This window comes from Oryzias melastigma, linkage group LG1 (genome assembly GCF_002922805.2).
Source record: "Oryzias melastigma strain HK-1 linkage group LG1, ASM292280v2, whole genome shotgun sequence".
Lineage (NCBI taxonomy): Eukaryota > Metazoa > Chordata > Actinopteri > Beloniformes > Adrianichthyidae > Oryzias > Oryzias melastigma.
The window spans coordinates 27,153,912-27,162,993 of record NC_050512.1 but is presented as its reverse complement, the minus strand read 5'-3'; the positions used below and the strand labels follow the sequence as shown (position 1 = coordinate 27,162,993).

Below are 9,082 nucleotides of genomic sequence, written 5' to 3'. Positions count from 1 at the left end.
TACCTAGAATTGGGTGAAATATCACTAATGTCAATAAAATAGTACTTATGTCAATCAATTCCAACCTTTCCTCTGAGAAGCATAATCCACCAGATGATGCCCCAGTGTTGTATTCACTCACTTTGTAAAATTCATAACTGAGGGTTGGTTTCAGGTCAGCAAACATTTCCAATAATGAAACAGATTTCATAATAATCATTGAGAATTCTCACTATCTCCCTCATACGTTGAATGTACGTCTTGCTATGCTACTTGTCTTGCTTGCATGTGTTTATTCTACTTTTATTCCTTTTATTGAAAATGTCAATCATTGAAAAGAAAAGTTGAGAAACATCTAAAAAGAGAGCATTGTCCTGGTAAAATGTCATCACAAAGTGGATGCAAACAAACACACCTTTTGGTGATTCAGACACGAATAGAACTTCAGAGAGGAACTCTGAATGCCAAAGGTCACAGGTAAACTTTTTAGGTTAAGACACGTCCCGGTTTAGAAATATGTATGTATATATATAAACACCTGCAAAAGTGGTAGAGAATGAGAGAGAGAATGAGAGAGCAAAGATCCTGTGGGACTTCCAGATACAGATGGACAGGATTGTGTTGACGAACCAACCAGACATTGTAGTAGTGGATATAGAACAGAAGAAAGCCATTGTGGTGGATGTGGCAGTACCATGCGATGGTAACATCTAGAAGAAGGAACACGAGAAACTGGAGAAATACCAGAACTGGAGAAAGCTTGGAAGGTGAAAGTGACAGTGGTGCCCGTGGTAATTGGAGCACTCGGGGTTGTAACCTCCAAACTGGAGGAATGGGTACAGCAGATCCCTGGAAAGACCTCAGACGTCTCAGTCCAGAAAAGCACAGTGCTAGGAACAGCTAAGATACTGCGCAAGCTCCCAGGCCTCTGGTAGAGGACCTGAGCTAAGAGGAGAAACCACCCATGGAAGGGTGAGAGGGCGTTTATATATGTATATGTATATATATATATACGGCCCCTCTGACCATCACCGGAACATTCATACGCATTCACACACCAGTGGAGCCACACTGGAGGCAAGTAGGGTTAAGTGTCTTGCCCAAGGACACAACAACACTTGGATGGCGGGAGCCGGAATCGAACCGCCTATCCTTCGATCATTGGCCGACCCGCTCCACCATCTGAGCCACTGCTGCCCTACCCAGTATATATGTATATATATATATAAACACACACATACATATACTGGGTGAATTAGGTTAAGTAATTCTTCTCATCTTAAAGAACCCACACAGCACAAACATGTCAGATTCAGTACGTTGCCCTGCATTGGTAGGTTGTGGTTGTTTGAACCAGACATAACTAAGTATTCCAAATACCCCAAAGCTAGTATCTTCAACATTGGGAGTGAACTCCCCATCCTGAGGACCAAGCTCATCAATTTTGGATAATTTTTGCCTCTTTTGGCCTTTAAGTGTAGAATATTATAAAATGAAACATGCAGAACACACCCTCAACTGTCCACATTTCCCAAAACTCTCATTTTAGTGTTTTTAGCTGTTAAACTTTGTGCATTTAAGTATACAATTTGATAGTAACACAACTAAGGTATTTTACTCATGGAATAAAAATTCCTTGTTGTGCTTAAACATGAAAATAGACCCCTGCAAGTAAAGATGTGAGTTGTGTGGTTGATATTCTGTGCATTTCTGGAGGGCAAGTCAGCTGCTGTGTTTGCTGCATGTGCTTTACTGAAACAAAGAAAAGAAATGCAGAACAATGAAGAAAGAAAAAAATGAGGTGAGGACAGGAACAAAGTATCTCAGATTGTGGCGCTTGTGATATAACAATGTCTTCAGAGGTTTGCCCTAGTTTGTCTTGAGATGCAGTTGCATGCTCCGTCAAAGGGATAGCAAATAAGCACCACATAGGGAATTGACAGGCACAAACCCCAGATACACCAGAGCTGCATTGTACCTTCCTTCAGGAGACCTGTTTGCACTTAAGCTTATCCAGGACACACATGTAGGTGTAACTTCAAGTCAGACAGAAGCATACATCATCCCCATTCTGTGATTTTGTAACACACAAGCTTAAACATGTCTGTATGAACATTAAAGAAGATTTTTCTTTGCAATCAATGGGAGATGAATACATAGTTTTAGTTAAGGACACCGTTATTCTTAAATGAAAACTAAATGATATTCAATTGAATTGTGGGGAAGTGAACCATTGCATCCCTACTGTATACCAGTATGTAAACACTGAAAGTGTGAAACATGTGCTGTGCTAAATTGAATGTACACAAGGCTTGATAAATCCAACTGAAAGGTTTTGCGTCATTGTAAATTGCTTTTTTGCAAATTGAAAACAATTTTTTTCTGAATTTAGTTTTTTTGTTGTTGTTTTGTATTACACAAATAATTATTTAAAAAAAGAAGAAACTGTGGGGAAAAAAGTCGTTGCATCCCTAGTTTTAGTGTGGGTGCCGTGAGCAGAACCGTGGTCATTATAACCCTTTAGCACCAAAACTTTAGCTCCACTGTACATTCTTTCAACTACAAAAGCTCCTCAACCATTAACGTAATCACAGCTGATTCTGTCAAAAAAAAGCCACTTTGCGCCGTCATGCAACACTTTAAGTGTTAAAGATATCAGTGCAAAGTCTGTATGAAAAGCTGTTTTAATCCACGTCAGATCTATCTAGTGGGCTGAATTGCTGTCTCATTTTTACCTTAAGACAATGGAACTGACTGATTGAAGATGCAATGTCTGAGATAAATCAACACTGTTTAAAATTTTACAAAACACTAGCACATTATCTAACCAGGACAAAAATCAAGGGAAAGGAGGGATTTCACAAAATTCCCCCCAAAAATGTAAATGGACCAGTGTCTTTTATCATAGATTCTTTCGACTTGACCAATGGTGAACTATAAAGAAATGTGTGAAAATAGTCAAACTAGATTTAAAGGGTTTTGGAAATGGCCAGGAACTCGCTTTCTTGCACATATAAATCGATGTTTTTGATGCTGGTGGGGATTAGGACTTTCAGGCCAGTGAGAGGCTTTAGTCACTGAATTCCAATTCATCTTTTTTTCATCCTTGCCTTTTTTTAACCACGGCTAACCTGTCATTTATGGATAACAGGCAGCGTGTCAGCGGTTGCGTTGTGATTGGGTGAATTAGCCAAGACGCCACAAAGCGGGTTGGCTGACTTCTTTTAGGGTTGCACTTTCATTGGATAAACAGCTCAGTTGGTTACCAAGGCTTTCACGCAGTTTTGCATGTATGCCTGGAAGGCAACGGCATGGTGATATTTCTTCCAAAACAGGACTTTTTTTTTTTTTCGGAACATAGGATAACCAATGAACATACATGAAATTGGTTCAATTAAATCCCTTCCTGCTGATTTGATTTCCTTCTAAAAGCAGAGTAGATCAAAGAGGGGATACAGTCACACCATTTCTCTCTTCTTGATCATCACAATGCTTGTCGAGTTGTACGTCTTTGTAAAACTTGCAGTGAAATACAAATTTACAATGAATTCTTCTAAAAGTTTCATATCAAATTAATTCTATTCATTCTAAATATAAATGTGGTAATATGTATTTTTCCTTTTTCATTTAGGAAAATGTGGTGTCTAAATTGAAAAAAAAACAGTAATATGGTTTGTTCTTTTGTCTCCTAATATTATTTCATCAATATCAGTGGATGAACTGGTGGTTTGACTCTTGATTCCAGTTTTAACTCAACACTGAAATCTATTATAAAACTCACCGCTGTGGTTTGATCCTCAGATGTCGGCCTGTCACTGTGAACTCGCTTGACTTTGACAAAAGACACTTTGCTGATGGGAAAGTGAATTCCTCCCCAAAAAGCAGCAGCACCTGTGAGACACGAAGAGGCATGACTTTAACATGACGCCAGGCATCATCAAACCATCATGCGTGAGAGAATATAGATATACTACTTTACTTTTGTTGCTTTGTTAAAAAGGTACAGTTTGAGACACCGAAATAGTTAAAAGAACTGTATGGTCTCTTTCGCGTTGTGTGCATTGTGCCTCGACCTGCATGACCCATCATGTTTCCAAGCCATTACAGATTTAATGGTCATGGGAAACTCAGTGGGCAGCACACAAGCTCCACAGGGAGACCCAGCTCTGCTGGACCCCCCAAGGACGGGCAGTGTCTCTCTGTCCACTCCTGTTCCACGGCGGAGTTTCGTGGTGGGGGCAGCTGTATGTACAATGAGATATGTACCCACTGATAGGACGGCAGGAATTTAACAAGCCTTTGTTTTAGGGGTCGCCCATGGTTATGATGTTTGATCTTGTCACAACCATTGTTATAAATCGTGCTGGTGATGCTTTATCGCCTTTTGCGTTTTTTGAGATGTTGTTTATACAATACAGACTGTTTGCTTTCCACTGAAATTTTACTTAAGCAGAATTGAAAAAAAAAAAAAAAATCTCTGTTTAGTGAGAACAACGAAGGCACGTAACTAACTGACGTTTTGACAGCTTTGATTAAATCTGAAAACCTCCGCCATGAACAGTGAGGAGGGTTTTACCGAAACCACGAGGCAGCACTGTAGTGTCACAACACGCAGCATAGCCTAAAGCACTCATCGCCGTTAGGGCTTTTCAGTGCAATTCACCTGCAGTGCTACATTTTTGGGCCCCCCACACAGACAGCTTATGTCTCACTGACAAATGTCATTTTATGCTGGAGCCTCGCTCTGGTCGGCCATTTTGTGTCCTGGCGGTTAACCCCCGCGGTTCTGCAGCTCTTCTGGGGTCGCGCTTTATTCCATGGCGTCAGCTTAGACCACGGGGAGCACATTGTGTCATGATCACTGAATAAAGTTTGAAGCTTTGAACTCTCATAGCTTTTGAATGCTGCCTCACCAGCTCCTCATCCCCGTTACATGATTACATTTTGTCTCTTATTTTATTCCGAAAATGGAGAATTTAAGCATCGATCCGGCAATCTACTATTTTTTCGGGGAGGAGTCGTTCTTGTAGAGGACAAAACTAAATTCAAACTGCATAGTTATGAGAAAAAAAAATAAAAAAATGATTTTCTCCAATTCCCCACAAGGCCCCAGATCCCCCACCTTGGTGTGACTTTGGTGTGAATCGCAACCCATGCCCCTCTTTTATAAAAATCTGCGGGATTCCAAAGGGGAAACAGTCAGGTCTTTTTACACAGGTTTGAAACGTTCATTGCTGTAGGAGGAACACTGCCTGGATGAAGGTCACACTCTTTTGGCTTGATGGAAAACTGAGGCATGCTTCTTTGGTCAACGCAAGTGGATTTTAGAGGAAAACTGCTTTTTATCTGAAGGGAGATGAAAAGCGCCTCCAGTCTTCAGGAGCAGACAGATCAGTTTTGAATCCGCCTTTGATTTGTTGTGTGGATTTGCCGAAGGATCCCTGATGTGGTCTTACAGTGCTGGTGCAGCTCCAGGAGAGAGATTTTTGTCTCGCACAGTAATTGGTCAGTTTGGTCCTCATTTTATGAGCTTTGTGTACAGAAATTTGAAGCCAAACTCTGTTTATTGCCACCTGGTTCCCAGTTGCAGTGTTTGTTTCCACCGTGTGTGACTCACAGACACACAGTTTGCTTTTGTGCTGCTGCACTTTTACCATTAGAGCCATTCGTTTTATTGAAGACAGACATCAGTTTGAAAATGCTTCAACCATCTGTAATTCTGCTGCAGTGTAACCTAAACCAGGGCTTGATGTTCCCCCCAACAAACAAACATTTCTTGCTGAAGAATCCTTGTAGTTTCAGGCATATTTAGCTAATCCTGAGCAGACACGGAAAGGGACTGTACTGATTTAAATTCCTATTGTCTTATTTTTTTCTATAAACGCAACATTTTGAATTGTTAATTAAACAAAAAATAAGAAATAAGAGACAATTTAACCCCTATATGCTTATTGATGTAAATATGCATTAAACCATCAAAGTTCCAAAATTTCCTTCATTTTAGCATCTATATGAAAGTAAAAACCAAACCATAGCTTGAAATAAATTTAGGGCTCAAGAGGTTAAGAACATAAAATCCCAATCTTAAAAGTATTCAATGGAAATTTTGAAAGTTAAAGCAGATAAAAATATAATATACCCTTATTGACTGACCATTTAGTCAATGCCGTAAATACGCTTTTGAATATATATATATATATATATTGCAGGTCTTTTTTTTTATTAGAGTTTTACATTAAATACATAAAATTAAAAAAGCAAACAAACAAACAGCATGGAATACAACAACAAAAGCAGTTAAAACAGATTCCTTAGAACAAAAATAGCATAAAAAGCATATAAATGTTTGAATTATTTGTCCAGCCTGTAATATTTCACAATTATGATTTTGTTTTCAAACAGTTCCACATCTTTTCCCATTTTTTGAAAACATAAATTTTCCCTCTTAAATAATATCTTTATCTTTCTAAGGTAATTATTTCAGAAATCAACATTTTCCACATTCGAAATCTTGCAAGTTTTTAAAGTGGCATTTATACTGGATTTTATAAAGTTCTTTTTAGTGTTTACTATTTCCATATTAAAGGTTAAATCAAACTATTTGTAAACTGGCTTAAACCCTTTTTCAGGTGTTGGATTTGCTGGAGTTGAAAGCCTCTACCTTATCTTTCTCTGTTCTGAAGATGAAAAGTCGTCAACATGTTGAGCAACAATATTCAAACCTTTTTTCTCATCAGAGCAAATCTTTCTTCTAACCTCAAAGCTGTCCACTAAGAATGCTTTCAAAGCTCCCAATTTGCCAATCCAGCGCTGAGCACTCCAGCAAATTCCTCTCAGTTGTTTAAGATATTTCACCTGTCAAGCAGGATTAGTTTGAGCAGATAAGGGATTTTGGATGAAATGTGAAGGGAGTCCAAAAACAAAGATGAAGCCCACTGGCTATTTATCCAATTTTTTATGAGGGGTGATTTGTAAATATCACCAGAAAATCCTTAAATCTTGATTAAATATAAAAATAAAACCAAGGAAAAATAGAACAATATGCAAGTTAATTACAGTCAGAAAAACGAAGAGAAATCCACGGTAATGCTTTTGTTTGCTAAGCAACATCTCCACCGCTATGCACAGATTGTGGATTGTCAGACAAATGATTAAAAATCAAATCGTTGTCATATGATCAACAAACTAATAGCAAAAAATTAAACATTGTTTATTTGAATATGCAAAACATCAATCGGATATTATTGCAGATTTAGAAAAAAAAAATGTTTATTTTACACAAGCAGGCGAATGTCTTCAGTTTTTGAAGTGCGTGAGGTACTCATGAGTAATTACCAACAATGCCATAATTCTTGGTTTAAAATGTAACTATATGTTGTACCATCGAACAATTTGTATAGAAAATGAATTGTTGCACACCAGTATTTACGTTAAGAATATCAAACATGCTAAATTTGAGAAAGTATTATTATAATCTGTTAATCTGTTGTGTCTTTGTGACAAATGGAACCTGAGTCTGTAATAAAAGTATCTTCTTCTATTATTATTTACATTACACAGGTAGATAGATGGCCTTCATTGTCTCATCACAAGACCAAAAAAATGGAGCAATCGTTGCAGTGCAAAAGGAATGTAGCAAGATATAATCTTAAATATGTCAAAATACGTACAAGAACTGTGCAAGTATTTAAGTAGACAGATATACATGTGCAAATATACATAAATAATATAAACATGTGGAAATATATACAGACACATACTATACGTCAACAGATTTTTGTTTTCTAATGGCTGGTGAGCAAATTAAAAAATAGGGATTTTTTTTCAGAATTTTATGTTTTTGTCACGTTTTTGTAATATTCAAATCATTCACAAACACTGTGACCCAAAAATAGATTTTTTATCCAAATCATGTGGAAAGTGAATAATTTCATCCTTAAAGATTACTGGTAGTGGTCTCAGCTCTCTGCACTTTGAGAAATAAGGAAAACCGAAAGCTAATACACGTCTAAAAATATGTTTTTTTAAGTTACAGATTCTTCCATAAAGCATTAAGAAACACAAAATAGAAATAAACGCGCTAGTGTTGCTTGTTGCTTATTATATTGTTTTTTTTGTGCCAGATGGTTGTTTTTCTGGAACAAACATTAAAAAAAAAAAAATCTTATCTTTCACTGAATTTAGAGTGTATTTGTCTAATATTCTGCTATACATGAATCCTACAGTTACTGGTATTTTTTTTCTTTCATTTGACATATTCAGGTTCTGGATTCACCACATTCTAATCATCAAACATTGCGTGGATACAAGTTAAAATGTTTCATGGTTGCTCTTATCTGGTTGTAATCAACTCTAAGATGTGTATAGTTTTCCTAAATAATTCTTTACTAAACTCAAATGGATGTAATACAAAAACAAGATGCAGATTGACATCCTTTTTTCACCATCAGCACTGTGATGATCACCAAATCAGAGCACGAGCAGCGTGTTACACCCAAAAACATCCTGCCATTGTCATCAGATATTTTGATGTGTGGGGAACATTTGTTTTCCACAGACAGGCTCTAATACCACTGATGTCTTAACAGATGTCTAAAAACACAGTGTTTTCATGAAATAAATACATTTTTAGAGGAATGAGCATGTGCAAAACACTTCTTTGCAGGTTGTCAGAAGATGTCACGCCATGATTTTACAGCACAGCAGTGTGCAGCAGCGGACCATCTGGGAAAGGAGGACCGCAGCTTCACGTGTTTCTTTCTCGGCAGTCACTTTAAAATGTGAAGATTTGGTGAAAGCAGTCCGTTGTCTAGAAGAATAATAACTTGTTTTCCAAAATTAGGAAACTTGGGCAAATTAATGCTTCTTGATTTTTCGTTGTAGTTGAGTGTGAAAGACACAAGAGCATACTTTGGCACTGAAACTTAAACATCTACAGTTTTACCAATAAATAAATAAATACATAAATAATTTGCATTTGCTACATTGGAGCATTTAATCTTAAAATTCAGTCATTAAGAACACATGATTTTTGAGAAAAAATAAATAATTTAAATAATATGTTGGTTTATAGCAGGGGTGTAACGGATCACTAAACACACGG

General features: G+C 37.3%; 1 protein-coding gene across 2 annotated transcripts in view; it reads right to left on the bottom strand.

The window, feature by feature from the left end:
• The window catches only part of LOC112157392 (teneurin-3), an 800,843-nt gene that overhangs the window by 369,667 nt on the left and 422,094 nt on the right, over positions 1–9,082 (bottom strand). For both annotated transcript variants that reach the window (XM_036213709.1, XM_024290091.2), the window contains one exon: positions 3,761–3,870. The gene's annotated coding sequence lies outside the window, so the exon portion shown is untranslated. The remainder of the gene's footprint in view (positions 1–3,760; positions 3,871–9,082) is intronic.